The sequence below is a fragment of the Pistacia vera genome, unplaced genomic scaffold, assembly GCF_008641045.1.
Source record: "Pistacia vera cultivar Batoury unplaced genomic scaffold, PisVer_v2 Contig265, whole genome shotgun sequence".
NCBI lineage: Eukaryota > Viridiplantae > Streptophyta > Magnoliopsida > Sapindales > Anacardiaceae > Pistacia > Pistacia vera.
In genome coordinates, this window is record NW_022196074.1 from 356,810 (window position 1) to 381,356 (window position 24,547).

General features: G+C 38.9%; 1 pseudogene; it reads right to left on the minus strand.

Annotated features, from left to right (window-relative positions):
- Nucleotides 1-656: 656 nt before the first annotated feature.
- On the minus strand, nucleotides 657-3,062 carry LOC116132996 (annotated as a pseudogene).
- Nucleotides 3,063-24,547: the final 21,485 nt, after the last annotated feature.

Below are 24,547 nucleotides of genomic sequence, written 5' to 3' on the forward strand. Positions count from 1 at the left end.
ATGAAAGTGCCAAGTTGTTAAGTCTTTGGGTGATTTTGATAATAGGCCAAAGTGGTGTCGTTTTAAGTAGAAAGTTTCAGCTCACTTACTTTACTCTTTACTCTGTATGAGTGCTATATAAAAGGAACAGTTGTTGTTGTTCCTCATTTATTTGTAACGAGAAAAATTCCAATAACAAAGACAGTTTCGTTCTCTCTCTTAAATTCATTTCAGACTTTCTTAACTCGTTTCAACTTTTCTCTATATAAATTCACAGTGGTTGGGGCCATTGGGTTGCTAGGCATGGGAGGTTGAGGGGACATTAAGATCTTTTGGTCTTATGCCGTTAAAACTAGCAAAAAAGAGCATTTTTAACGAGGTTTGAAGTAATTATCCCTCTATTATTAGAAGTGGGATGCCATGCAGAAACTATCAAATGAGGTGAAGAATTGAGACCAACTTCAAGGAAACATAATCAAACTCAAGCACCATCTATGAAGCCTAAAACAATATTGGATTCATATAAAAATAGGAACTTTCTGAACGCGGTCTTCCACGACCAAACTAACCATTTCATGTTACAGGGTTTGAATTTTCTGAGAGAGAACCTGATACTTGTAGAATGCTGGAGTTTGAAGGGCCAACAGTGTCGATGAACCCTCCTCAAATCGACAGCTCTAGGAGGGAGATCCCCGTCTCCGGCAAATATAATCTTTAAAGATGACAACAACAGGGCTATCATCATGAAAATGCCTCCTAACTTCCTTATCAAACTGCTTCAGCAGTTTGTATGTTATATCCCTTTCACTTGCTGCTATATCTAAAGCTGTTTTAAGAAGTCTCCTGGCAACTCCCTAACATTTAAGGAAAGATATGTAGAAATTAAATGAAGGGAGTGATAATGAAAGTGAAATATGAACTAGATGCAATAGAGTACCATACATACCATGGGTTATTATGAACAATCTCAGCTGCCTCCTCATTTGTCAAGAACTCCCACAGCCCATCAGATGCGAAAATGAGAAACTTGTCATTGGGTTGTAAAACTCAAGCGTAAATGGATGGTTCAGCTGTCAGCACAGGCCGACAGAGTGATATATAGGAGAACTGTGGGAGAAGCACCAAAAAACTCTGGTCGCTTCAAGTGTGCATTATCAATAGTTCTAGATACCTATATCAATGCATACACATTCAAACCAACATGTACAAAAAATTTATAAAATGCAATAGAAGAAGCAAACCTGAAGTATGCCTTTGACACACCATACTCCATGCTTCAAAAGTACAATATTTGAATCATCTTGATGCAATGACTTGAGTTCTTGTCTGACCTCCTCCACAGATGCATTATGATCTCTTGTTAATTGTTTAGCAACTATCTAATTTGATCTACCTAAAGAACCGATTACAGCTTGAGAATCACCCACATTAGCAACATATAATGTCCCCGTCTAGATGACTCCAACTAGACAACAGGACCCCATCCCTACAATTGATGGATTTATTCTATGTGTTCTACGCACAAGAGTAAGAAATCCATCCTCAGTTGTAGAAAAAGCAATTCTAAGAATATCCTCAGAAAACGCACCATTTTCCCAAGCAAGCCTGGGAAATGACACACAAGATGCAACCTAGCACTTTAGCAATCATGCAAAGACACCAAACAATGCACTGGACAACGAATGGTGATCTCACAAAAGCATTCAGTACTACACAGAGTACTCAATAGGAAGTAAGAACACAATCTAGTTCATCTGAATTAACGTGAAAATCCTCCTTGTTCTGGGTGTTTCGGGTGGTGAACAGACTGCGGCAATTGTGCCTCCAATACACATACAGCCCATATAGCTCTTTAAATATTGACCATAAATTTCATCTACACAGATTCAATAAACACTACTAGATATACACTAAAAACAAGATGATCCAATTCCATTTCAAATAAACAAGATCTCCAAAAATCTTTTGACATCATACTATTTACCGAGCATACACCAAGTATCAAGATTGAAAACAAAACAAACATAAAACAACGCCATCAAAAGATCACTTCAGATACCATCAATCTGCCCCTGAACATGTATTTATAGTGCAACCACAACCCCAAAAGCCTATTGAAACATCAACAAAAGCCATATTCAAGCAAAAATATATGTATAATTAACCATCAAAAGCTAAAAATTTATGCACAATCTAGCTCAAAAAAAATGCATATATTAAATAAAGAGAATAAAAAAAGCACTAACTCATCAAATGAAGGAACATATTGTCACAAATGAAACAAGAGGCGTCAGGTCCACAATGGCCATCATAGACTCCAACAAAGGTAGCATCTCGTCTTATCACCACCTGGCTGTGCTCCTCCATAACACTATTTGCTTGTACCTGAGCATAGGAGAAGTCGCAACAACAGTGTTTCTCCAGCTCTCTGCTCCAAGTGAGTCCTGAGTAGAATTAAATTCCCTGATATTTTTCCACAAGCTAGTGGTATCCCACATTCTGATTTATAACAAAACCCTTCTGGTTAAAGCGAAAGATTAGTGAGTTTCTGAGATGGGTTTGGTTCACAACCAAAAATGATGTTTGATCAGCCAAAAAAGGAGAAAATTTAGCTGTCCAGCCATCCCAAGTTTTCATTTAACAAAATGGTCATGAAAATCTTTTTGATTTTTTTTTTGGGTTAAAAAATATGACGTGGCATACTTAAGGGTAATTAAAGCAGCAAAAAGGATTTGGGTGAAAAAATTTAAACATTTGTGGGTTAGAGTATAGTAAAGAGAAGTTGATTTAAAATTTGAAAGGCAGAACACATTTCTCTCAGGTTCTTTCTCTCCCTCATTTTTTCTTCCAATTTTCTGCAATTTCTCAATTTCTTTGCTCTTTGCATTTTTTTCATTCCTTGCCATTCCCGATTAAGTTACAATGGTTGTGTCCTTAACGAAACAAAAAAAAAACCCATATACTCCCCAAATTGTAGGCACGACTAGGTCTATCAAAAATAGAGAAGAAGAAGTTGTAGTGGAGTAACTTCTGATGACTGAAGTTGCTCCACTAGGAGAGGACACGGCGTCGACGGAAGACATTCTATTGGCGAAACAAGGGAGGGCAAGAGTTGAAATTGAAACTGAAGAAGAGGATGCCGACGCAAATTCCAAGCGTCGGACATGATCGCTTAAGCGATCTAAAATCGTTTAAGCGACCAAGAGTAAAGCAAATGATCGCTTAAGCGATCTGGTATATGACAGAAGATCGCTTAAGCAATCTGGTATAAGCGATTTTAGATCGCTTAAGCGATCGTGCATCTGGGCAGAAGTTGATTCTGCCTCGGACACGATCGCTTAAGCGATTATAAATCGCTACAGTGACCAACATTAAAAGCAAAGGATCGCTTATGCGATCATGCTTCTGGGCACTTATTAGTGTCTTGTTTCTGTATCGCTTAAGTGACCAATAATAAAACAAAGAATCACTTAAGCGATACTAGGCGATTCCTGCGTTTGGGCACTTATTTAGTCTTGTTCATGATCGCTTAAGCGACCATAGTAAAAGCAAGAATCGCTTAAGCGATACACTTATCGCTTAAGCGATTGTGCAGCGATCCTGCGTCTGGGCACTTATTTATTGTCTTGTTCATGATCGCTTAGCGATCGCTTAGCAACCAATAGTAAAAGCAAAGAATCGCTCAAGCAATACACTTAATCACTTAAGTGATTGTGCATCTAGGCAGAAGTTTATTCTGCCGGACATGATCGCTTAAGCGATTTGTAACGCGCTTAAGCGACCAAGGTTAAAGCAAAGGATCGCTTAAGCGAAATAATCGCTTAAGCGATCGTGCATCGGGGAACTTATTGATTCTGTCTGTTCGTGTCGCTTAAGCACCAGTGTAAAAGCATAGAATCGCTTAAGCGATAACATAAATACAACCAGATCTCTTAAGCACTAAGTCTAAATACACAGGATCGCTTAAGCTAGAAATGAATATCTCTTAAGCAATCCAGTGTATTGGATTATCTTTATTGTATTTCACTAGATTGGTTAAGCGATTAACACTATCTAGACATATAAGGTGTACGATTCATTCAGTGAACCATACCATTATTATATTTAATTAAATTAGTTCTTTTACGGCTATATTAACATTTATGGTACATATTATTTACATCTATTAAACATATCAGGTGTTGAGTTCGTTCAGTGGACCAAGACCGACCGTTTATTATATTTTAATTAAATTATCTTTTATGGCTATATTAACATATATTGTGTGGAATGTTTACGTCTATATTAAACATATCAGGTGTACGATTGTTCAGTGGACCATGACCGTTATATATTTTAATTAAATTAGTTCTTTTACGACTATATAAACAACAGGGTGTAGAATGTTTACGTCTATATTAAACATATCAAGTGTACGATTCGTTCAGTAGACCATAACCGTTATTATATTTTAATTAATTAGTCTTTTACGACTATGTTACATCTATAGTGTAGAATGTTTACATCTATATTAAATATATCAGGTGTACGATTTGTTTCATAGACTATGACCGTTATTATATTTTAATTAATATAGTTCTTTCGGCTATATAAACACATATGTGTAGAATGTTTACGTCTATATTAAACATCAGGTTTATGATTCGTCATTGGACCATGACCGTTATATATTTCAATTAAATTGTTTCTTTACGGCTATATTAAACATATAGGTGTAGAATGTTTACGTCTATATTAACATATCAAGTGTACGATCTTCAGCGATCATGACCGTTATTATATTTATTTAAATAGTCTTTTACGGCTATATTAAAAAATATGGTGTAGAATGTTTATGTCTATATTAAAATATATCAATTGTACGATTCATTCAGTGGACCATAACCGATATATATTTTAATTTAATTTCTTTGCGAATATATTAAACATATATGGTGTAGAATTTTTACGTCTATATTAAACTATCAGATGTACGATTCGTTCATTAGACCATGACGTTTTTATATCTTAATTAAATTAGTTCTTTTACGGCTATATTAAACATATATGGTTAGAATGTTTATGTCTATATTAAACATACAGGTGTACGATTTGTCTAGTGGACCATGACCGTTTTATATTTTGATTAAATTGTTCTTTTACGGCTATTAAAACTATATAATGGAGAATGTTTACGTCTATATTAAACATATCAGGTGTACGGTTTTGTTCAGTGGATCATGACCGTTATTATATTTTAATTAAATTAGTTCTTTTACAGCTATATTAAACATATATGGTGTAAATGTTTACGTCTATATTAAACATATCATGTTGTACATTTTGTTCAATGGACCCTAAACGTGTATATATTTTAATTAAATTAGTTCTTTTACATCTATATTAACATATAGGTGTAGAATGTTTATGTCTTATTAATATATCAGGTGTACGATTCATTCAGTGTACCATAACGATATTATATTTAATTAAATTAGTTCTTTTACGGATATATTAAACTATATGGTGTAGATGTTTACGTCTATATTAACCATATCAGACGTACGATTCGTTCATAGACCATGACCGTTATTATATCTTAATTAAATTAGTTCTTTTATGGCTATATTAAACATATATGGTATAGAATGTTATGTCTCTATAAACATATCAGGGTGTACGATTCGTCCAGTGGACCTGACCGTTATTATATTTTGATTAAATTAGTTTTTTTACGACTAATAAACTAATGATGGAGATGTTTACGTCTATATTAAACATATCAGTGTACAGTTTGTTCAGTGGACATGACCATTATTATATTTTAATTAAATTAGTTCTTTTACTACTATATTAAACATATATGTGTAAGTGTTTACGTCTATATTAAACAATCAGGTGTACGGTTTGTTCATTGGACCCTAAACCTTATATATTTATTTAATAATTAGTTCTTTTACGTCTATATTAATATATGTCCATAAACGGGAAATAAAATATGAAGTAATTACGCTAAATCGCTTAAGCGATCTCGTCTATTTAGCCTTGGTCTACAGAGTGCAAGCAGATGGTTGCAGAGTTCAATTTATATCAATATTAATTTTTTTATATTACTTTCTTGCCAAGAACTAACAAAATAATAAAATAACAATAGATTTTTCAGTTTTATGTATGGTGCTGATTGACAAGACCAAATGTTTCTTTTCACATTCTATTGAAATGAAAAAATAATTAATAAAAAAGGACTAAAATTCAATTAACATTATGAATATAATTCTTACCGAAGTATATTGCTTACTGCATCGCTTAAGCGATCTAGTACAAATAATCTGATCGCTTAAGTAATCTACTGCCATATATCTGATCACTTAAGCGATCTGCTCCATATCCCAGATCGCTTAAACAATCTTCTGTCATATACCATCGCTTAAACAATCTTCTGTCATATACCGTCAACTTAAGCGATCTGGTACCATATACCAGACTTCCTAGATCGCTTAAGTGATCTTTTGTCATATACCAGATCGCTTAAGCGATCCATCAGATCCAAACACATTTTCGGCCATCTCCACCTACAATCGGTCCATCATACCCAAACACATACCCATAAAAATTTTTTAACAAATTTCACTCCTCCAACTTGCATTACATCAAACACAACCTAACAACTAAATCAAAATCATAACCCAAACCCCATCCATTATTAATCTTTGTAAATCTAAATATAAAATGTAAAGAGGAGATACACATACTTACACGAAATGTCAGGAGGGGAGGAGGAGAGGGGATTTTGGCGGAGAAGATTTAATGGTGGAGGAAAGAAAGTGTTATGGCAAGGAAGAAAGTGTGGACGAAGGAGGAAGAAGAAGATGTAGACGAAGAAGAAGATGCATCGAATAAGAATATGTAGACGAAGCTAAGAAGAAATAGCAACCAAGGTGGAGATGTGTTAATGGCGGGAGGAAGAAGAAGTTGTTTGGGTTTGTTTGCAAGAATTTCGGGTTTTTGGGAATATAGTATAATTTTTAAAAGATTACATAATACTTCATTAATCCTAATTAAGCACTAATCAAGAATAATTACCCTTAATCAAAAATATGACTATTTAGTTAAAACTATAAAACTTGATAGCCTTTTAATTAAATTCAAACTTGAAAGGTTGTTTTAATAAACTGCCCCAAATTTAGCTGACCGGCCATCCTAAGTTTGGATTTAAAAAAATGGCCTTGAAACTGTTTACCTTTTTTTTTTTTAATTTATTTAGAGAAGCTGATGTGGCACAGTTAGGATCCATTAAACATGTAAAATGGGTTAAAATGAAAAGATTAAAACATATAAGGACAAAACATAATTAATGAAAGTTTTTAAATTTTGAAAATTGAAAAAGAGCCCCAAATATTCAAATCGCTTAATCGAAACCAATTAAGGCAAAAATCGATATCTTCAATCCCTAAAAGCATCTGTGCAATTTCCAGTGATAACAATCCACATTTCGGCAAATTTTCACACCCAAATTCAATCCTAAAGCTTCTTCCTTTCTTAAAACTATGGCTGACATTAACAATGAGGAGGAAACCCCCATGCCTCTTCGAATTGTAGAGTCCGACCGCGCAAGTAGTTCAATGGCTGCTCTGGTGGATCCTCTAATCAGTGAAGGTGTCCAACAGCGGAGACGACCGCGACACAACAAGAGAGAGAACATAAGCAAAACGATTCTAAAGAGGAAGAGGAGGCCGAGCAGAATTCAGGCCAGGAAGAGGAGTCCGGTGAGAGTTCAGAGGAGGAGGAGGAGGCCGTCGAAGAAAAGGTATTTGTACTTGCCGAGACCTAAGATCGCTTAAGCGATCCTTTGTGTCGCTTAAGCGATTGATGGCTTTTACTCTTGGTCGCTTAAGCTATTTTGGATTGCTTAAGAGTAAAAGCGATGAATCGCTTAAGCAATATAAACGATCGCTTAAGCGATCTTAGCTCTGGCAGATGTTGATTCTGCCTCATACAAGATCTTTTAAGCGATCTGTAATCACTTAAGCAACCAAGAGTAAAAGTGATGAAACGCTTTTACTCTTGGTTGCTTAAGCGATGTCTTCCGAGGCAGAACCAAATCTGCCCAGATCTATAATCTCTTAAGCGATCCTTTGTATCGCTTAAGCGATTTTAGATCACTTAAGAGATCTTGTATGAGGCAGAATCATCTGCCCATCGCTTAAGCGATTCTTCCGGAGCGTATTTTGTTTATATTTGATTTGGTTTAATTTTTTTGCTGATATTTTGTTTATATCGATTGTGCAGATTTTCCGGAGCATAAACTATAGAGAGTACGGATTGGAGGTTGTAAGCGATACGGTACCGTACTTCTCTGTGAGGGTGACAGTGAGGTCAAGTTGGGATGTTTTAATGAGAATAATGGGGATTTTAGGGACAGTGAGGAATGATGAAAGGAGATTCAAAGAGACTTGTTTCAGTCATTTTTGGGATATGGACACAAAATGGAAAAAGACATTCTGGGGGTCGAGAGTGCATTATATGTTGCTGCACTCAATAAAAAGCAACAAAAAGCATGAAATGTGGTTCATGGTGGATGGAAAGCCAGTACGTTTCTGGATGATGGAATATGCATTGGTGACTGGCTTAAGATGTGGGGAATTACCAGGTGAGGTTGAGGAAAAAAGAATAACGGATAGTACAGGAGCCAAAAAGTTGGCTAACAAGGTTTTGGTGGGGAACAAGTCTATTAAGGCATAGGTATTAGAGGACAAGTTAAAAGATGATGAGTTTAACGATTCAGAGACGTTCAAACTGTGCTTGGTCTTGTTCTTACATTCGATCCTAATGGCTAGTGACTCAATAAAAGCCATTGATATTGATTGGGTTAAGTTTGTAAGCAACTTGAACTTCTTTATCCGTGGGGATGGGTATCATTTAAGCGAACCATAGAGTCTTTGCAAGCAAAAGACCTGGCGTTAAAGCACTCCTAATAGGCCGAGAAGAAAAGGCCGGCGACGTACAATTTGTTTGGCTTCCCATGGGCAATGCAGGTAAATATTAATAGCTTTTTATTATATTTTTTTAATATATGTGTTTGAATTATGCTATGGACTATTTTTTACAATATAAGCTTGGATGTATGAGACCATCCCTGTCCTGGCTAAGGCAGGGGGGAGGATTAGAGCTTCGATTGTGCTACAAAAATTTCCTAGGATGTTGCGGTGGCACGACCAGAAGTGTACCTATTCGGATTATGAGCAAATAGAGATTGAAATTCAATCAGCTCAGGTAAGATTAAAGGATTAAGCTTGAACATGCACTTGCTTTAAAATGTCGATTAAATCTGATTGATTTTGTTTCTTATTGCAGGGGGTTATCCATCCCTTCCTCACCGCTACTGGGGGTGAAGCGCAACAACACTATGTCACATCTTTTTTACCACTGGAGGATCAAAGGGATGAAGGGATAGACCGCCTCATGTGGGACCTACAAGGGGTCACACATGTGAGGGCAGTTGCAGGGCCACTGCTTAAGAATGTGGTTTTCGTCGAGGAGGATGAAGCCGCAATCGGTGGGAGGGAGAAGGAGGGGAGGAGGGAAGAGGTTCGTATGCCTTAGCAAACAGGTACAACAAGTACCGCTTTGCCGAGGCGTCAGAGTTGGGAGAGTGAGGTGGTTGACCTCACAAAGAGTTTGTTTGATAAGATGGAAAAGCAGTTGAAAAGGGTGGAGGAGAAAGTGGATAAGGTGGCAGAGAAGTTAAGGTATAGGAGGAAGTTGGTAGGGTGTAGGAGGAAGTTGGTGGAGTATTGAGGCGGTTAAAGTGCAACCTGGACTGAAAAGAGAGAGCCGAAAGAGCAGGTTTGTGAAATCGCCTTACACCGTACTAACATGTGGAATTAAGAGTAAAAAAAAGAAAAAAATTTGAGGAAGAAGCCAAAATTGAGGGGGTTAAAGAGGTTTATAGAGGAAGTGGGGCAATTATAATGGAGGACGTTGAGGCGGGAGGCGAAGGAAGCGGGGATGTACAAATGGAGGAAGGGGGAGGAAGCGGGCAAGCAAAAATAGAGTCCACTGTCGATTTGTATAGGCCAATAGAGGAGGAAAAGAAAAACCCCTTCTATGCCTATTACAAAGTATCCAGAAGTGATGCCTTCATAAAGTGTAAGACCAGGGATTATTCTCGGGATTGGTTTGAAAAGATTTTGACGATGGGCAGTTGGCTTCATGACTCGGTGAGTTATTTTCGCTTAATTTTCCTTATTTTTGCTTATGTTTTCCATGAGGTATTGTATACTTATCATGTTGTTTTTATTTGATGCAGCATATCGATGAGGTATTCGCACTGATAAGGCTGCGACAAACCAACAATGGTGATCTACTGTATCCTGATTGTGCCATCACTGATGTGGCCTTTGGCCAAACACTAGTATCGACATATCGCAATTTATTGAAAAAGGCCATTGGTACATCTGTAGCAAAAGGAGCCAAGCGAAAACGATCGGGCACAAAAGACTTGGACTACGTCCCTAATGATTTTAAGTTTGATGACAGGATGATGCAGTATGTAATAGGGGACAGGCCCAAATATGGCCATAGTTGGGCAAAGGTTAAAAGTGTCTACTGCATCATCCTAGTCAAGGAAATGCACTAGATAGCAGTCGTCGCGCTCTTAGAGGAGAGGTTGTTGAAGATCCTTGACTGCAACCCAATAATTTGTCGAGACAAGCAATTGGAGGCCGAGTTAGAGCCACTATCCATGTTGTTCCCATGGCTGTTACACGAGAGCGGGATGTTTGAGCACCTCGGTGATGAAGCATTGATGGGAAAGTGGCCACTCAAGCATATTCCTGTCCCAACAAATGAGTTAAGGTAAATTTTGTATAAAACTAACTTACATAATAGAATTGTTCTATAAGCTCATTCTAATGCTAATGTCATCTTCCTATAGCAGTGCTGATTCTGGGGCATATGCCCTGAAATTTATTCAGTTCGACATGACCAACAGCCCAATGGACAGATTGAATGACGAAACAATGACCATCTTTCAGGAGCGCTGGGCTATTGAGTGCTTCCATGGGAAAATGGATCCGTTTTGAGTGACCACAACCCAATGAAAAGGTTTAGAACTTGTACTTTTAATTTTATAGTTTATTTGATGTTGATGTTGATACTTGGGTTGTGGTGTTGATGCTGCAGGTGTCATACTGCAGGTGTCATGCTTATACACAGCTTTATCGAAATAGACATACTCAGTGAACTTTTCAATCTTGCACTCCATAACTTGGGTTTGTGAAGAGAGAAAATTTTACTCCCCAGACATCCCAACTTTCCATTTAACAAATTGGCCCTGAAAAACTTTTTTTTTTTTTTTGTGTGTTTTATTTAGAAAAGCTGACGTGGCTGCAGGTGTGTCGGATAATTTTGCATGTTGCTGGCAAACAATGAGAGGGAACTCCTCAAACTGGCTTGGGCTGTCTGAGTAGGCTAGCAGCAAGGCATCTGCAATCAAGGCTGGTAGCCAAGAGGAGGCATCTGCAATCAAGGCTGCTGGCAAGCCATGGTACCATGAAATGATCTCAGACAGTGATTATACCGAATTCCAAAACTTGTCAAAGTGGCTTAGGATTTATTCTGTTTTGGCACTATTATGAATGATTTTAAGTTTAAACTTTCAATTACATTGATGTCTCTTATATTTTAATCTGTGATGGATTAGATTGATATAAATGACTTCATTTTGCTACTTATTCTTTTCGTATTTGGGAGGAAAATGAGTTATAAATGACATATTATTACATAATACAGGAGAAATGTAGGATTCTTCTCTTTTTGTCATGATCGCTTAAGCGATATATGAGCGACCACATATCTCTTAAGCGACCAAGATTTTTTCTCAAATGATCGCTTAAGCGATCTGAAATCGCTTAAGCGACCAAGAGTAAAAGCGAAGAATCGCTTAAGCGATACCAGAGGATCGCTTAAGCGATCATAGATCTGGGCAGATTTTATTCTGCCTCGGAAGAGATCACTTAAGTGATCTTAAATCGCTAAAGCGACCAAGAGTAAAAGCGAAGAATCGCTTAAGCGATACCAGAGGATCGCTTAAGCGATCATCTATCTAGGCAGATTTTATTCTGCCTCGGAAGAGATCGCTTAAGCGACCAAGAGTAAAAGCGAGGAATCGCTTAAGCGATCTTAAATCGCTTAAGCGACCAAGAGTAAAAGCAAGAAATCGCTTAAGCGATACAAAGGATCGCTTCAGCGATCATTTATCTGGGTAGATTTTATTCTGCCTTGGAAAAGATCGCTTAACCGACCAAGCCCTACTAATTAAACACGTAAAATGGATTAAAATGAAAAGTCTAAAACAAATTTGGGCCGCATAGACATAATAAAAGTTTTTAAAATTTGAAATTTCTCAAAACAAGCCCCACTAACTATTCACCTCGCTTAATCAAAATTCATTAGGGCAAAAATCGATTTCTTGAACTAAAGGGAGACAGGCGATTTTCGATCCAACCCACAAATTTCCACACCATATTCAATCGTAAACTCAATTTCGTGAACCCTAAACGGAATATAGTCGCGATTTTTGGTGATAAGTCACAATTTTCTATCGATTTCTTGAACCCTAAAATCGATTCTTGAACCCTAAATGGAATCTGCGCGATTTTCGGCGATACAGCCCACATTTCCGATCCAAACTACAAATTTTCACACCAAATTCAATCCAAAACATGGCTGACACTCACAATGACAACGACAACCCAACGCCATTTCGAATCCTAGATTCTGGTGGCTCAAGCAGTTCAATGGCTGCTCCGGTGGATCATCCGATCAGCGAACATGGTCGACAGGGAGAGGAGACGCCGGCGGCACAAGAACAGAGGGAAGAATCATCAAACAGTTCTGAAGACGAGGAGTCAGGCAATAATTCAGGCCAGGATGAGGATTCCGACGAAGAATTCAGGGCAGGAGGAGTCTTCCGAGGATTCAGGGGACGAGGAGGAGGCCGGTGAGAACGAGCTGGCCGCCGAAGCAAGGGTACGTCCTAAACTGTCGCTTAAGCGATCATTTGTATCGCTTAAGCAATTAACCTCTTTTACTCCATCTGCCTAATCTAAGATCGCTTAAGCGATCCTTTATATCGCTTAAGCGATTGATTAAGTTGACTCTTGGTCACTTAAGCGATTTTAGATCGCTTAAGCGATCTTTTCGAGGTAGAATCATGGATGTAAGATCACTTAAGCGATCGTTTGTGTCACTGCAATAGCCACTACTACTCAAAAGCTTATAATGAAATACATATAAAATAAAATAAAGAAATTGGGCCCAAATTTTTCTTTTATTAAACATATATACATACTCTTTACAAACATACACATTTTTACACAAAATGTATAACGTATACAAAAGTCATCAAAAACATAAGGGACAGTGTAACCACTCCTTCTCGAACGCCGACATCCATCCGACAGTGTCCTCACCTAGGTCCTGCAAAACATAGGAAAACAACGGGGTGAGCACTAAAATAATGCTCAGTAAGTAAATCCTCTACTCATGCTGTCCCCTTACCTCTCTCTAGTCTTTCTTACAATCCTCATTCGCTTTCTCTTTGGGTACTTCTCTATTTTTCTCTTTATCTTCCCTTAGAACTTTTTCTCATAACTCTTTCATAATCACGCCCCATCTTACCGGGGCACGGCCGGGACTCGCTCCCACTCTACTTGACCTCTTATTCTAGCCGATCGGCTCGGTTATGCATGGATTCGAACACCTTGGCCATGTGAGTCTATAATCTCTCTCTCGGTACTCGGGTATAGCCTCACTGCATGCACTCTCATGGGCACCCACTCTCTATCTGATACCAGCGCTCTCTCAATGCGGCGTACATGCGGAAATCTACCCATTACTCACGGTTCCCCTCGCACAACCTACTCTATTCCTTTCTCTTAACTCTTAATAGTTATACTCACTTCTCTACTATATCTCAAGCTACATCTTCGCTTAATGCTAAACAATTGTGTAGAACATCTCTCTCACTATCACTAATGAATGCCAACTACAAGATTTCCTCAAACCGTTATTCTGCACAGGTCACACTAAAAAGACCATAACTTTCGTTATACACCCTGATTGCTCGTTTCGGTCTCGTTTCCAAGATTAAACAGGGATACACTTCTATGTTTTGATCTCAGCCCAGTTCAAACCGTAAGATGTCCACAATCCTTAGAAACTACGGCAGTGACAGAGCATTTCACTTAGGCATTCCTCAAACAATTCTGTTGCATATAAACACTCTACTAAAATTACTACTCCTCATTCTCTAGCCATCCAAATGGGAAAAACTCCTCAATTACTCATAAACCCTGTCCAAGGAGCACTTCCAAAAAGGTTTACACCTCTCAACTTCATCGCAAACTCCATTTTCAATACACATCAAACACTTCTCATACTGGAATCTATCCACAATACAAAATCTACTCATCACAAATCAATTCTCATCAACATACTATATACTGATAATGCATACATCTACCTCAAAACTTATCAAAACTCAAGTTGGTAGATTTACTTACCTTGTGCAAAGATGACTCCTTTAGCACTTTTCCTTCCCTTTGTGGTCTTGTCTCCTCTCTACACCAAAACACCACAAGGACAGCAACCAACCTAATAAACTTACTAATTTATAAGAAAATCACATCTAAAGCATGAATTCTTACCTTAGGATGCTTTATGAATCTCTACTCAAACCCCTCTTAAATCCCTTAGAAATCTTGAAGATTGGAATAAATTGAGAAAAATGGCAAATGAACGAGGCGGTGTAGAAAAATAAAGGGTTTCTCTACACTTAACCCTTTTATATTCATATTATAAGCATCCTTTCCCATTTTACCCTTGCTCTTACTTGGAAATTCCATCTATATCCTTTGTTTCTTTACCAATACACCCCCATCCAAACACAATCTCTACTAATTTCCTTCATTTTACTCCCCACTTTTCCTACTAATTAGGTAGAATTGGTCATTGTGTCCAAACAAGATTTTCTAGAAAACTCAAGAACTTTGTATTAGGCTCTCGCCGCGGCGAAGCATTTTCGTCGCCTCGGCGAAACCAGCGAAACCCTCCCGTGGGTGCACTCCTCCTCCTCCCGCGGCGAAGCTTCTTCTTCGCCCCGGCGGAAGATTGGATTTCCAACTTCACCAAAACTCCACCACTTCACGGCAACAATTCCACCACTCCCATACAAACTCAATTAAGTTGAACAATAACTTTTAACTAATCCACAAATCTTATACTACCTCAGGTGTGATTTACAGTCACTTAAGAGATTCTTTCAGTTTACTCTTGGTTGCTTAACGATTTCAATCGCTTAAGCGATCTTGCACAAGGCAGAGTCAGATCTCTTAAGCGATCTAAAATCGATTAATCCCACAATCGTACTTTTTTGTTGCTGATATTTTGTTTATTGTTTTGGTTTATTTTTTGCTGACATTTGTTTATCGTTGTACAATTGTGCGGGGCTAACATCATAGACTACGAGTTGGCCTTATAAGCGATAAGGGCCCTACTTCCCTGCAAGGTGACGAGTCGGTCCGTTGAAGTTTTTGACAGAATACAGACATTTAGATGGATAGGAGGTAACAAGATTTCAGTCTCACTTGTTTCGGGTACGGTTTTAGGACTCGGAATCATGAAGAAAGGCATTTTGGGGGCAAGGAGTGGCATACTGTTGCTGCACTCGTAAGATGCATAAAAAAATGTGGTTTGTGGTGGGCGAAAACCACTATGTTTTGGCACGATGGAATATGCCCTGGTGACGGGCTTAGGATGTGGGGAAGTGCCAGTATAAGACAGCAGAGGCAATAAAGAAGTCGGGGAGCCATCAGTTTTGTATAAGGTTTTGCAGGGGCTAGGCTCATTACGCACGGGATTAAGAAAATCTAGAAACCAGTTGAATTACTGATAAAGAGAAGATAAAGTGTGCTTGGTTTTGTTTTACATCAATCTTATGGCTGGTGACTTAACAAGCTGTTAAGAAATTAGTTGTTGTTTGCAAGCAATTTGAAGTTCTTAATTCTATCCATGGGGACTGAAACATATGAGTGAACCTCAGCAGCTGAAAAAAGTAGACTGAATTTAAGCAGTCCCATGGTATGGAAGTATAACCAAGCACGTACAATTTTGTTGGCTTCCCAGGGGCAATGCAGGTAAATATTAATAGCTTTTATTATATTTTTTTAACATATGTGTTTGAATATTATTGGACTGTTTTTTTTTTTTTTTACAATGTAGGCTTGGAGGTATGAGGCCATACCTGTCTTCGCTAGGGGGGGAAGCAACAGTTTGGATGTGCACAGACAATTTCCTAGGATGTGGCGGTGGCATGTCCAGAGGTACACCATTCAGATTACGAGCAAATAGACATTGGATTCAAGCGGCTGGGTAGATTAAGGACTAGCTTTGCATATGCAGTTGCTTTAAAATGTCGCTTTATCTGATTGTTTTGTCTTATTGACTGGGACTCGTCCTCCCTTTCTCACCGCTATGGGCTGAAACGGAAAGGACTATGTCAAATCTTTCACGCATTGGAGGATGCAAGGGATGAAAGGTGACAGCCTGATGCGGGACTAGAAGGGGTCACGCATGTGATGGCAGTTGCAGGGCACTGCTTCACAACATGGTTGATGCCGAGGAGGATGAAGCTCCAATCGGCCAGAGGTTCGAGGAGGAGGAGAGAGAGAGCGAGAAGATTCGTATGCCTCAGTAACCGTTAAACCAGTACTGCTTTGCCAAGACATCGGCGTTGAGAGAATGAGGTTGTTGACCTCATACGGCTTTGAGTTTTACAATAGCGTTTTATGCAAGGTTTGACAAGATGGAGAGTGCATGAAAAGGGTGGAGGAGAAGGGGAATAGGAGATAGAATTGTCCAGTGGATGAGGAAGTGGTACAAATGGAGGAGAGTTTGTGGAGAATTAAGGCGGTGAAGTGCAAACTGGCTTGAAAAGAGAGAGCCGGAAGAGCAAAGGTTTGTGAAATCGCCTTACATGGTGTGACACAGGGACAAAAAAAAGAAAAAAAAAAAAAAAAAAAAAAAAAAAAAAAAGAAAAAAAAAAAAAAAAAAAACAAAAAAAAAAAAAAAAAAAAGAAAAACAAAAAATAAGAAGAGAAATTAAGAAACACATGGAGGAAGACCAGAAATAAGAGGTTGGAAGTTTGGAGGAAGTGGGGCATTGATAATGCGGGGGCGCGTGTGAGGCGAAGGAAGCAGATTTAACCCTAAGAGAGCGAGAAGTGGGCAAGCAATTGCTCAAAATCAATTTGTATGGCCAATCGAGGAAAAGAAAAACTCTTCTATGCCTATTATATGGATCCAGAAGTAATGGCCGATATAAAGCTTAAGACCTGGATTATCCCCGGGAATGGTTTAGGAAGTTGTTGACGATGGGCACGTGGCTTGAGGACTCGGTGAGTTATTTTTGCTTAATTTTCCTTATTTTTGCCTATGTTTTCTATACTTATCTTGTTGTTTTTATTTGATGCAGCACATCGATGAGATATTGGCACTGATGAGGCTACGACAAACTACTAATGGTGATCTGTTGTATCCCGACTGTGCCATCACTGATGTGGCGTTTGGCCAAAGGCTTGTTTCAGCATATCGCACTTTACTTAAAAATGTCGTTGCTAGTGGTGCAGTAAAAAGACCGAAGCGAAAAAGATTGGCCCTGGTACAGTTGGACTGCATCCCTGATGATTTTCATTTTGATGATAGAATTATGCAGTATATACGGGAGGATCAGCCCAAATATGGCCACAGTTGGGCCTTTGTTAAAAGAGTGTATTGCATCATTCTCGTCAAAGAGATGCACTGGATAGCAGTCGTTGCACATCTAGAGGAGGGGTTGCTGAAGATCCTTGACTGCAACCCCACTATTTGTTGAGACAATCAGTTGCAGGTGGAGTTGGAGCCACTGTCCAAGTTGTTCCTGTGGCTGTTGCGTGACAGCGGGATGTTTGGGCACTTGGGTGATAAAGTACTAACCGAAAAGTGGCCAATTAAGCGCTCTACCGGCCCAATAAATGAGTCAAGGTAACTTCTGTATAAAACTAACTAATATAATACAATTGTTCTATAAGTTTATTCTAATGTTAATGTCCCTTCCTATTGTAGTGCTGAATGTGGGGTATATGTCCTGAAATTTATTGAGTTTGACATGATCAACACCCCGATGGATAGGTTGAATGACAAAACAATGAGAGACTGTCGGGAGGGCTGGGCTGTCGATTGCTTCCATGGGCAGATGGATCCATTTTGAGTGAGCAGAACCCAATAAAAAGGTATGAAACTTCTAAAACAAAGGTTGGTTGGCAAGAGGAGAGGAGGCATCTGCAATAAAGGCTGCTGGGAAGGCATGGTACAAAACAATGATCTCAGAGAGGTTGCTGGCAGTGTATAGGAAATTTTTGTAAAGAATTGGATCTGAAATTTGGGAGATAATTTTTTTTGTCCATATAAGATATCTCACTAGCAGGTTGAATTTACTATGTATGGTGTGATCATTTGCTTCACCCAAGNGGTTGGTTGGCAAGAGGAGAGGAGGCATCTGCAATAAAGGCTGCTGGGAAGGCATGGTACAAAACAATGATCTCAGAGAGGTTGCTGGCAGTGTATAGGAAATTTTTGTAAAGAATTGGATCTGATTTGTGGGAGATAATTTTTTTTGTCCATATAAGATATCTCATTAGCAGGTTGAATTTACTATGTATGGTGTGATCATTTGCTTCACCCAAGTCGGATAATGGTTTTTTAGCATTTTGTTTCATTTTGTGTATCACTACAACGTGTCATATACTGGTGTGATTATTTGATTCACCTAAGTTGGGGGTAGTGGTTAGCTTGTCCATATATTTCAATATTTGCCGCATCCCATGCCTATTTTTTATTTTCTATTTCGATTACATTGATGTCTCACATATTTTGATTTGTGATGAATTTGATTGATACAAATTCTTTTCGGATTTGGGAGAGAAATGAGTGATGTACAAATGTTTCCCAAATGACTAAGACTTTTCCAGATATGATCGCTTAAGCGATCAAAAATCGCTTAAGTGATTACCCATCTGTACAGATATTCCTTCTGCCTTGACAAAGATCGCTTAAGCGATTTAGAGCAGATGTTCCTTCTGCCTTGACAAAGATCGCTTAAGCGATCTTAAATCGCTTAAGCGACAGAGACTCGTTTAGGAAGCATCGCTTAAGCGATACATAAGATCACTTAAGCAATCATAGATCTGGGCAGCTATTCATTCTGCCCGGGACAAGATCGCTTAAGCGATCATAGATCTAGGTAGATTCTTTCTACCTTGGCCAAGATCGCTTTGAGATCTCTTAAGCAATCAAGAGTGTTTTTACGAAAATCGCATAAGTGATACAAATGGATAGCTTAAGTAACCAGGAGTAAAAGCCATGAATCGCTTAAGCGATCATAGATCTGGGCAATTATTCATTCTCCCTAGGACAAGATCGCTTAAGCGATCATAGATCTGGGCAGATTCATTCTGCCTTTGACAAGATCGCTTAAGAGATTTAAGATTGCTTAAGCGATCATGAGTGTTTTACGAAAATCGCTTAAGCGATTTGAGATCGCTTAAGCAATCAAGAGTGTTTTACGAAAATCGCTTAAGCGATACAATGGGATCGCTTAAGCGATTTTCGATCTGGGCATCTGCCGTGAGCTAGATCTCTTAAGCGATTACCGATCGCTTAAGCGATTACCGATCGCTTAAGCGAGCAGGAGTAAAAGCAACGAATCGCTTAAGTGTTCCTATGTATTCGGATATTATTTATTGTATTTCAGAGCATTGGTTTAGCGATTAACGCTATGGTAAACATATAGGGTTTACGATTCTTTTAGTGGACTATGACCGTTATTATATTTATATTAAACATATAGTTCTTTTACGTCAGCATAAAACATATAAAGTGTAGAATGTTTACGTCTATGCTAAACATATAGGGTTTACGATTCGTTCAGTGGACTATGACTGTTATTATATTTATATTAAACACATAGTTCTTTTACGTCAGTATGAAACATATAAAGTGTAAAATGTTTACGTCTATGCTAAATATATAGGGTTTACGATTCGTCTTTGTTCAGAACATAAAGGGTGCGTTTGGTTGAATATTCGTATAAATATTATAAATCTTATTCCCATAATATTTCTTTGTTTAATTATTTAGCAAATATTAGTATTTTTTTAAATAAATTTTAGACCCATTAACTGAATTAATTTCATTAATACAGCCTAAAAAAGTTTCAAAAGTAACAAAAACACCCCCACCCACCAAACTTCCCAGATTCTGACACCACCGACGGCTACAAACGACTGGAAATGGCTAGTAATTCACAGATGTGACATTTTTCGGCCAGATCCACTGTGGATCTGGCCAGAAAAGGCCACATCGGGCCGTCATTGACTTTCAAATGAAATGGCTGACGTTGACGGTCAACGACGGCCAAATCTTGGGCATCGTTGACTGAAAACGACGGCCATATCTTTGGCCATCGCAGACGGCCAGATGTCGCTTTTTCCGTCCGTCGACGGCTAGATATGGCCATGATCTGGCCTTTTTCGGCAACATCCGTGGTCGATATGGCCGGAAAAGGCCATATCGATGCCTTATCAGCCTGATCCAACCGCAATGCATCATAACACCCTTTCCTAGTAGGTTTCCAGTGGTGGTGGCCGGAATCTGGGAAGTTGGGTAAGTGGGGGTGTATTTGTCAAATTTTCAAATCTTTCGTTGGTCGATTAAGCGATCGTAATAAAAGGAACTTCATTTACACAGGGTCACTTAAGCGATCGTATATATCGCTTAAGTGATTCTTTTCTTTTTCACATGATCGCTTAAGCGATCTAAAAGGAACTTCATTTACACATGGTCGCTTAAGCGATCGTATATATTGCTTAAGCGATTCTTTTCTTTTTCACTTGGTCGATTAAGCGATCATGTGATTGGCAGAATCCAATCTGCCCAGGTGCATGATCGCTTAAGCGATTCTTCTCTTTTTGTCTTGGTCGATTAAGCGATCGTGAATCGCTTAAGCAATCCGAGATATCGCTTAAGCGATTCTTGTCTTTCTGTCTTGGTCGCTTAAGCGATCCTGTTTGAAAAACCCTTTGTCGCTTAAGCGATATACTTAGTCGCTTAAGCGATCATTGGCAATATATACTTTTCCTGCTTTTCTCTTGAATTTTGACAAACTAAAATTACCAACACGTATTAATTCCATACTTTCTCCTCAATTTGACAACCTAATTCCAAACTAAAATCAACAACAAATATTTAGGCCATGTAACAANGAGGAATCGCTTAAGCGATAGAAGAGGATCGCTTAAGCGATCATAGATCTGGGCAGATTTTATTCTGCCTCGGAAGAGATCACTTAAGAGATCCTAAATCGCTTAAGCGACCAAGAGTAAAAGCGAGGAATCGCTTCAGCGATACAAGAGGATCGCTTAAGCGATCATATATCTGGGCAGATTTTATTCTGCCTCGGATGAGATCGCTTAATCGATCTTAAATCTCTTAAGCGACCAAGAGTAAAAGCGACGAATCACTTCAGCGATACCAGAGGATCGCTTAAGCGATCATAGATCTAGGCAGATTTTATTCTGCCTCGGATGAGATCGCTTAATCGATCTTAAATCTCTTAAACGACCAAGAGTAAAAGCGACGAATGCTTCAGCGATACAAAAGGACCGCTTAAGCGATCATAGATCTGTGCAGATTGTATTTTGCCTCTACTGAGATTGCTTAATCGATCCTAAATCGCTTAAGCGACCAACAGTCAAAGCGAGGAATCGGTTGATCGATACAAGAGGATCGCTTTAGCGATCATAGATCTGGCCATATTTTATTCTGATTAAGAGATCCTAAATCGCTTAAGCAACCAAGAGTCAAAGCAAGGAATCGCTTAAGCAATCATAAATCTGGGCAGATTTATTCTGCCTTGGAAGAGATCGCTTAAGAGATCCTAAATCGCTTAAGCGACCAAGAGTATAAGCGACAAATCGCTTAAGCGATACCAAAGGATCGCTTATGTGATCATCTGTCTAGGCAGATTTTGTTCTTCCTTGGAAAAGATCGCCCAACCAACTAACTAGACACGTAAAATGGGTTAAAATGAAAGGATTAAAACATATTTGGGTCGAATAGAGAAATAAAATTTTTTAAAATTTGAAAATTCTCAAAACAAGCCCCATTAACTGTTCACCTCGCTTAATCGAAATTCATTAGGGCAAAAATCGATTTCTTGAACCAAACGGAGATAGGCGATTTCCGATCCAACCCCGTAAATTTCCACACCATATTCAATCGTAAACTCAATTTCTTGAACCCTAAACGGAATATAGACGTGATTTCCTGTGATAAGTCACGATTTTCTATCGATTTCTTGAACCCTAAAATCGATTTCTTCAACCGTCAACAGAATCTGCACAATTTCCGGTGATACAGCCCATATTTCCGATCCAAACTACAAATTTTCTCACCAAATTCAATCCAAAACCATGGCTGACACTCACAATGATGACGACAACCTAACGCCATTTCGAATCCTAGATTCCGGTGGCCTAAGCAGTTCAATGGCTGCTCCAGTGGATCATCCGATCAGTGAACGTGGTCGATAGGGAGAGGAGACACTGGCCACACAAGAACAGAGGGAAGAATCATCAAACGGTTCTGAAGACGAGGAGTCAGGCGATCAATCAAGCTAAGAGGAGGATTCCGGTGACAATTCAGGGCAGGAGGAGTCTTCCGAGGATTCAGGCAACGAGGATGAGGCCGGCGAGAACGAGCAGGCTGCCGAAGAAAGGGTACGTTCTTAACTGTTGCTTAAGCGATACAAATGATTGCTTAAGCGATTAACCTCTTTTACTCCATCTGCCTAGGTGCATGATCGGCTAAGCGATCTTTTATATCGCTTAAGCGATTGATTAAGTTGACTCTTGGTCGCTTAAGCGATCATTTGGAGTCAGAATCATAGATATAAAATCGCTTAAGCGATCTTGCACGAGGCAGAGTCAAGATCTCTTACCCNCTAAACGGAATATAGTCATGATTTTCTGTGATAAGTCACGATTTTCTATCGATTTCCTGAACCCTAAAATCGATTTCTTCAACCCTAAACAGAATCTGTGCGATTTCCGGCGATACATCCCATATTTCCGATCCAAACTAAAAATTTTCACACCAAATTCAATCCAAAACCATGGCTGACACTCACAATGACGACGACAACCCAATGCCACTTCGAATCCTAGATTCCGGTGGCGCAAGCAGTTCAATGGCTGCTCTAGTGGATCATCCTATTAGTGAACATGGTCGACAAGGAGAGGAGACGCCGACAGCACAACAACAGAGGGAAGAATCATCAAACGGTTCTGAAGACGAGGAGTCGGGCGATCATTCAGTCCACGACAAGGATTCCGACGACAATTCAGGGCAGGAGGAGTCTTTCGAGGATTCAGGCGAGGAGGATGAGGCCGGCGAGAACGAGCAGGCCTCCGAAGAAAGGGTACGTTCTTAACTATCGCTTAAGCCATCATTTGTATCACTTAAGCGATTAACCACTTTTACTCCATCTGCCCAGATCTAAGATTGGCTAAGCGATCCTTTATATCGCTTAAGCGATTGATTAAGTTGACTCTTGGTCGCTTAAGCGATTTAAGATCGCCTAAGCGATCAAAGATCGCTTAGGCCATCATTTGGAGTTAGAATCATAGATATAAAATCGCTTAAGTGATCTTGCACGAGGCAGAGTTAAGATCTCTTAACCGATCTAACATCGCTTAACCGACTGCAATCATGATCATTTGTTGCTGATATCTTGTTTATTAGTTATTTAGGTTTATTTTTGTTGCTCACATTTTGTTTATATCGATTATGCAGATTGTGTAGGCCGTAAACATCAAAGACTACGAGTTGGACCTTATAAGCGATAAGGTGCCCTACTTCCCTGCAAGGGTGACGGTCAGGTCCAGTTGGGAAGTTTTTGACAGAATACAAGACATTTTGGATGGAATTAGGAATGGTAAATGAGATTTCAGTGAAACTTGTTTCGGTCAGTTTTTACGACTCATAAATCATTGGAAAAAGGCATTTTGGGGGCAGGGAGTGCATTACATGTTGCTGCACTCAGTAAAATGCAAAACAAAAAAAGAAATGTGGTTTGTGGTGGGCGGAAAGCCACTACGTTTTGGCATGATGGAATATGCCCTCGTGACGGGCTTAGGATGTGGGGAAGTGCCAGAAAAGAAGGCAGAGAGAGTAAAGAATAGTCGGGGAACCATACAGTTTCTTAATAAAGTTTTGTAGGGGGCTAACTCTATTACAGCACAGGGTTTAGAGAAGAGTCTAGAAACAGTTGAATATACTGATAAAGAGAAGATAAAAGTGTGCTTGGTTTTGTTTTTACATTCGATCTTATTGGCTGGTGACTCAACAAAAGCTGTTGAGAAAGATTGGTTGTTGTTTGCAAGCAACTTGAAGTTCTTTAATTCTTATCCATGGGGACTGAAATCATAT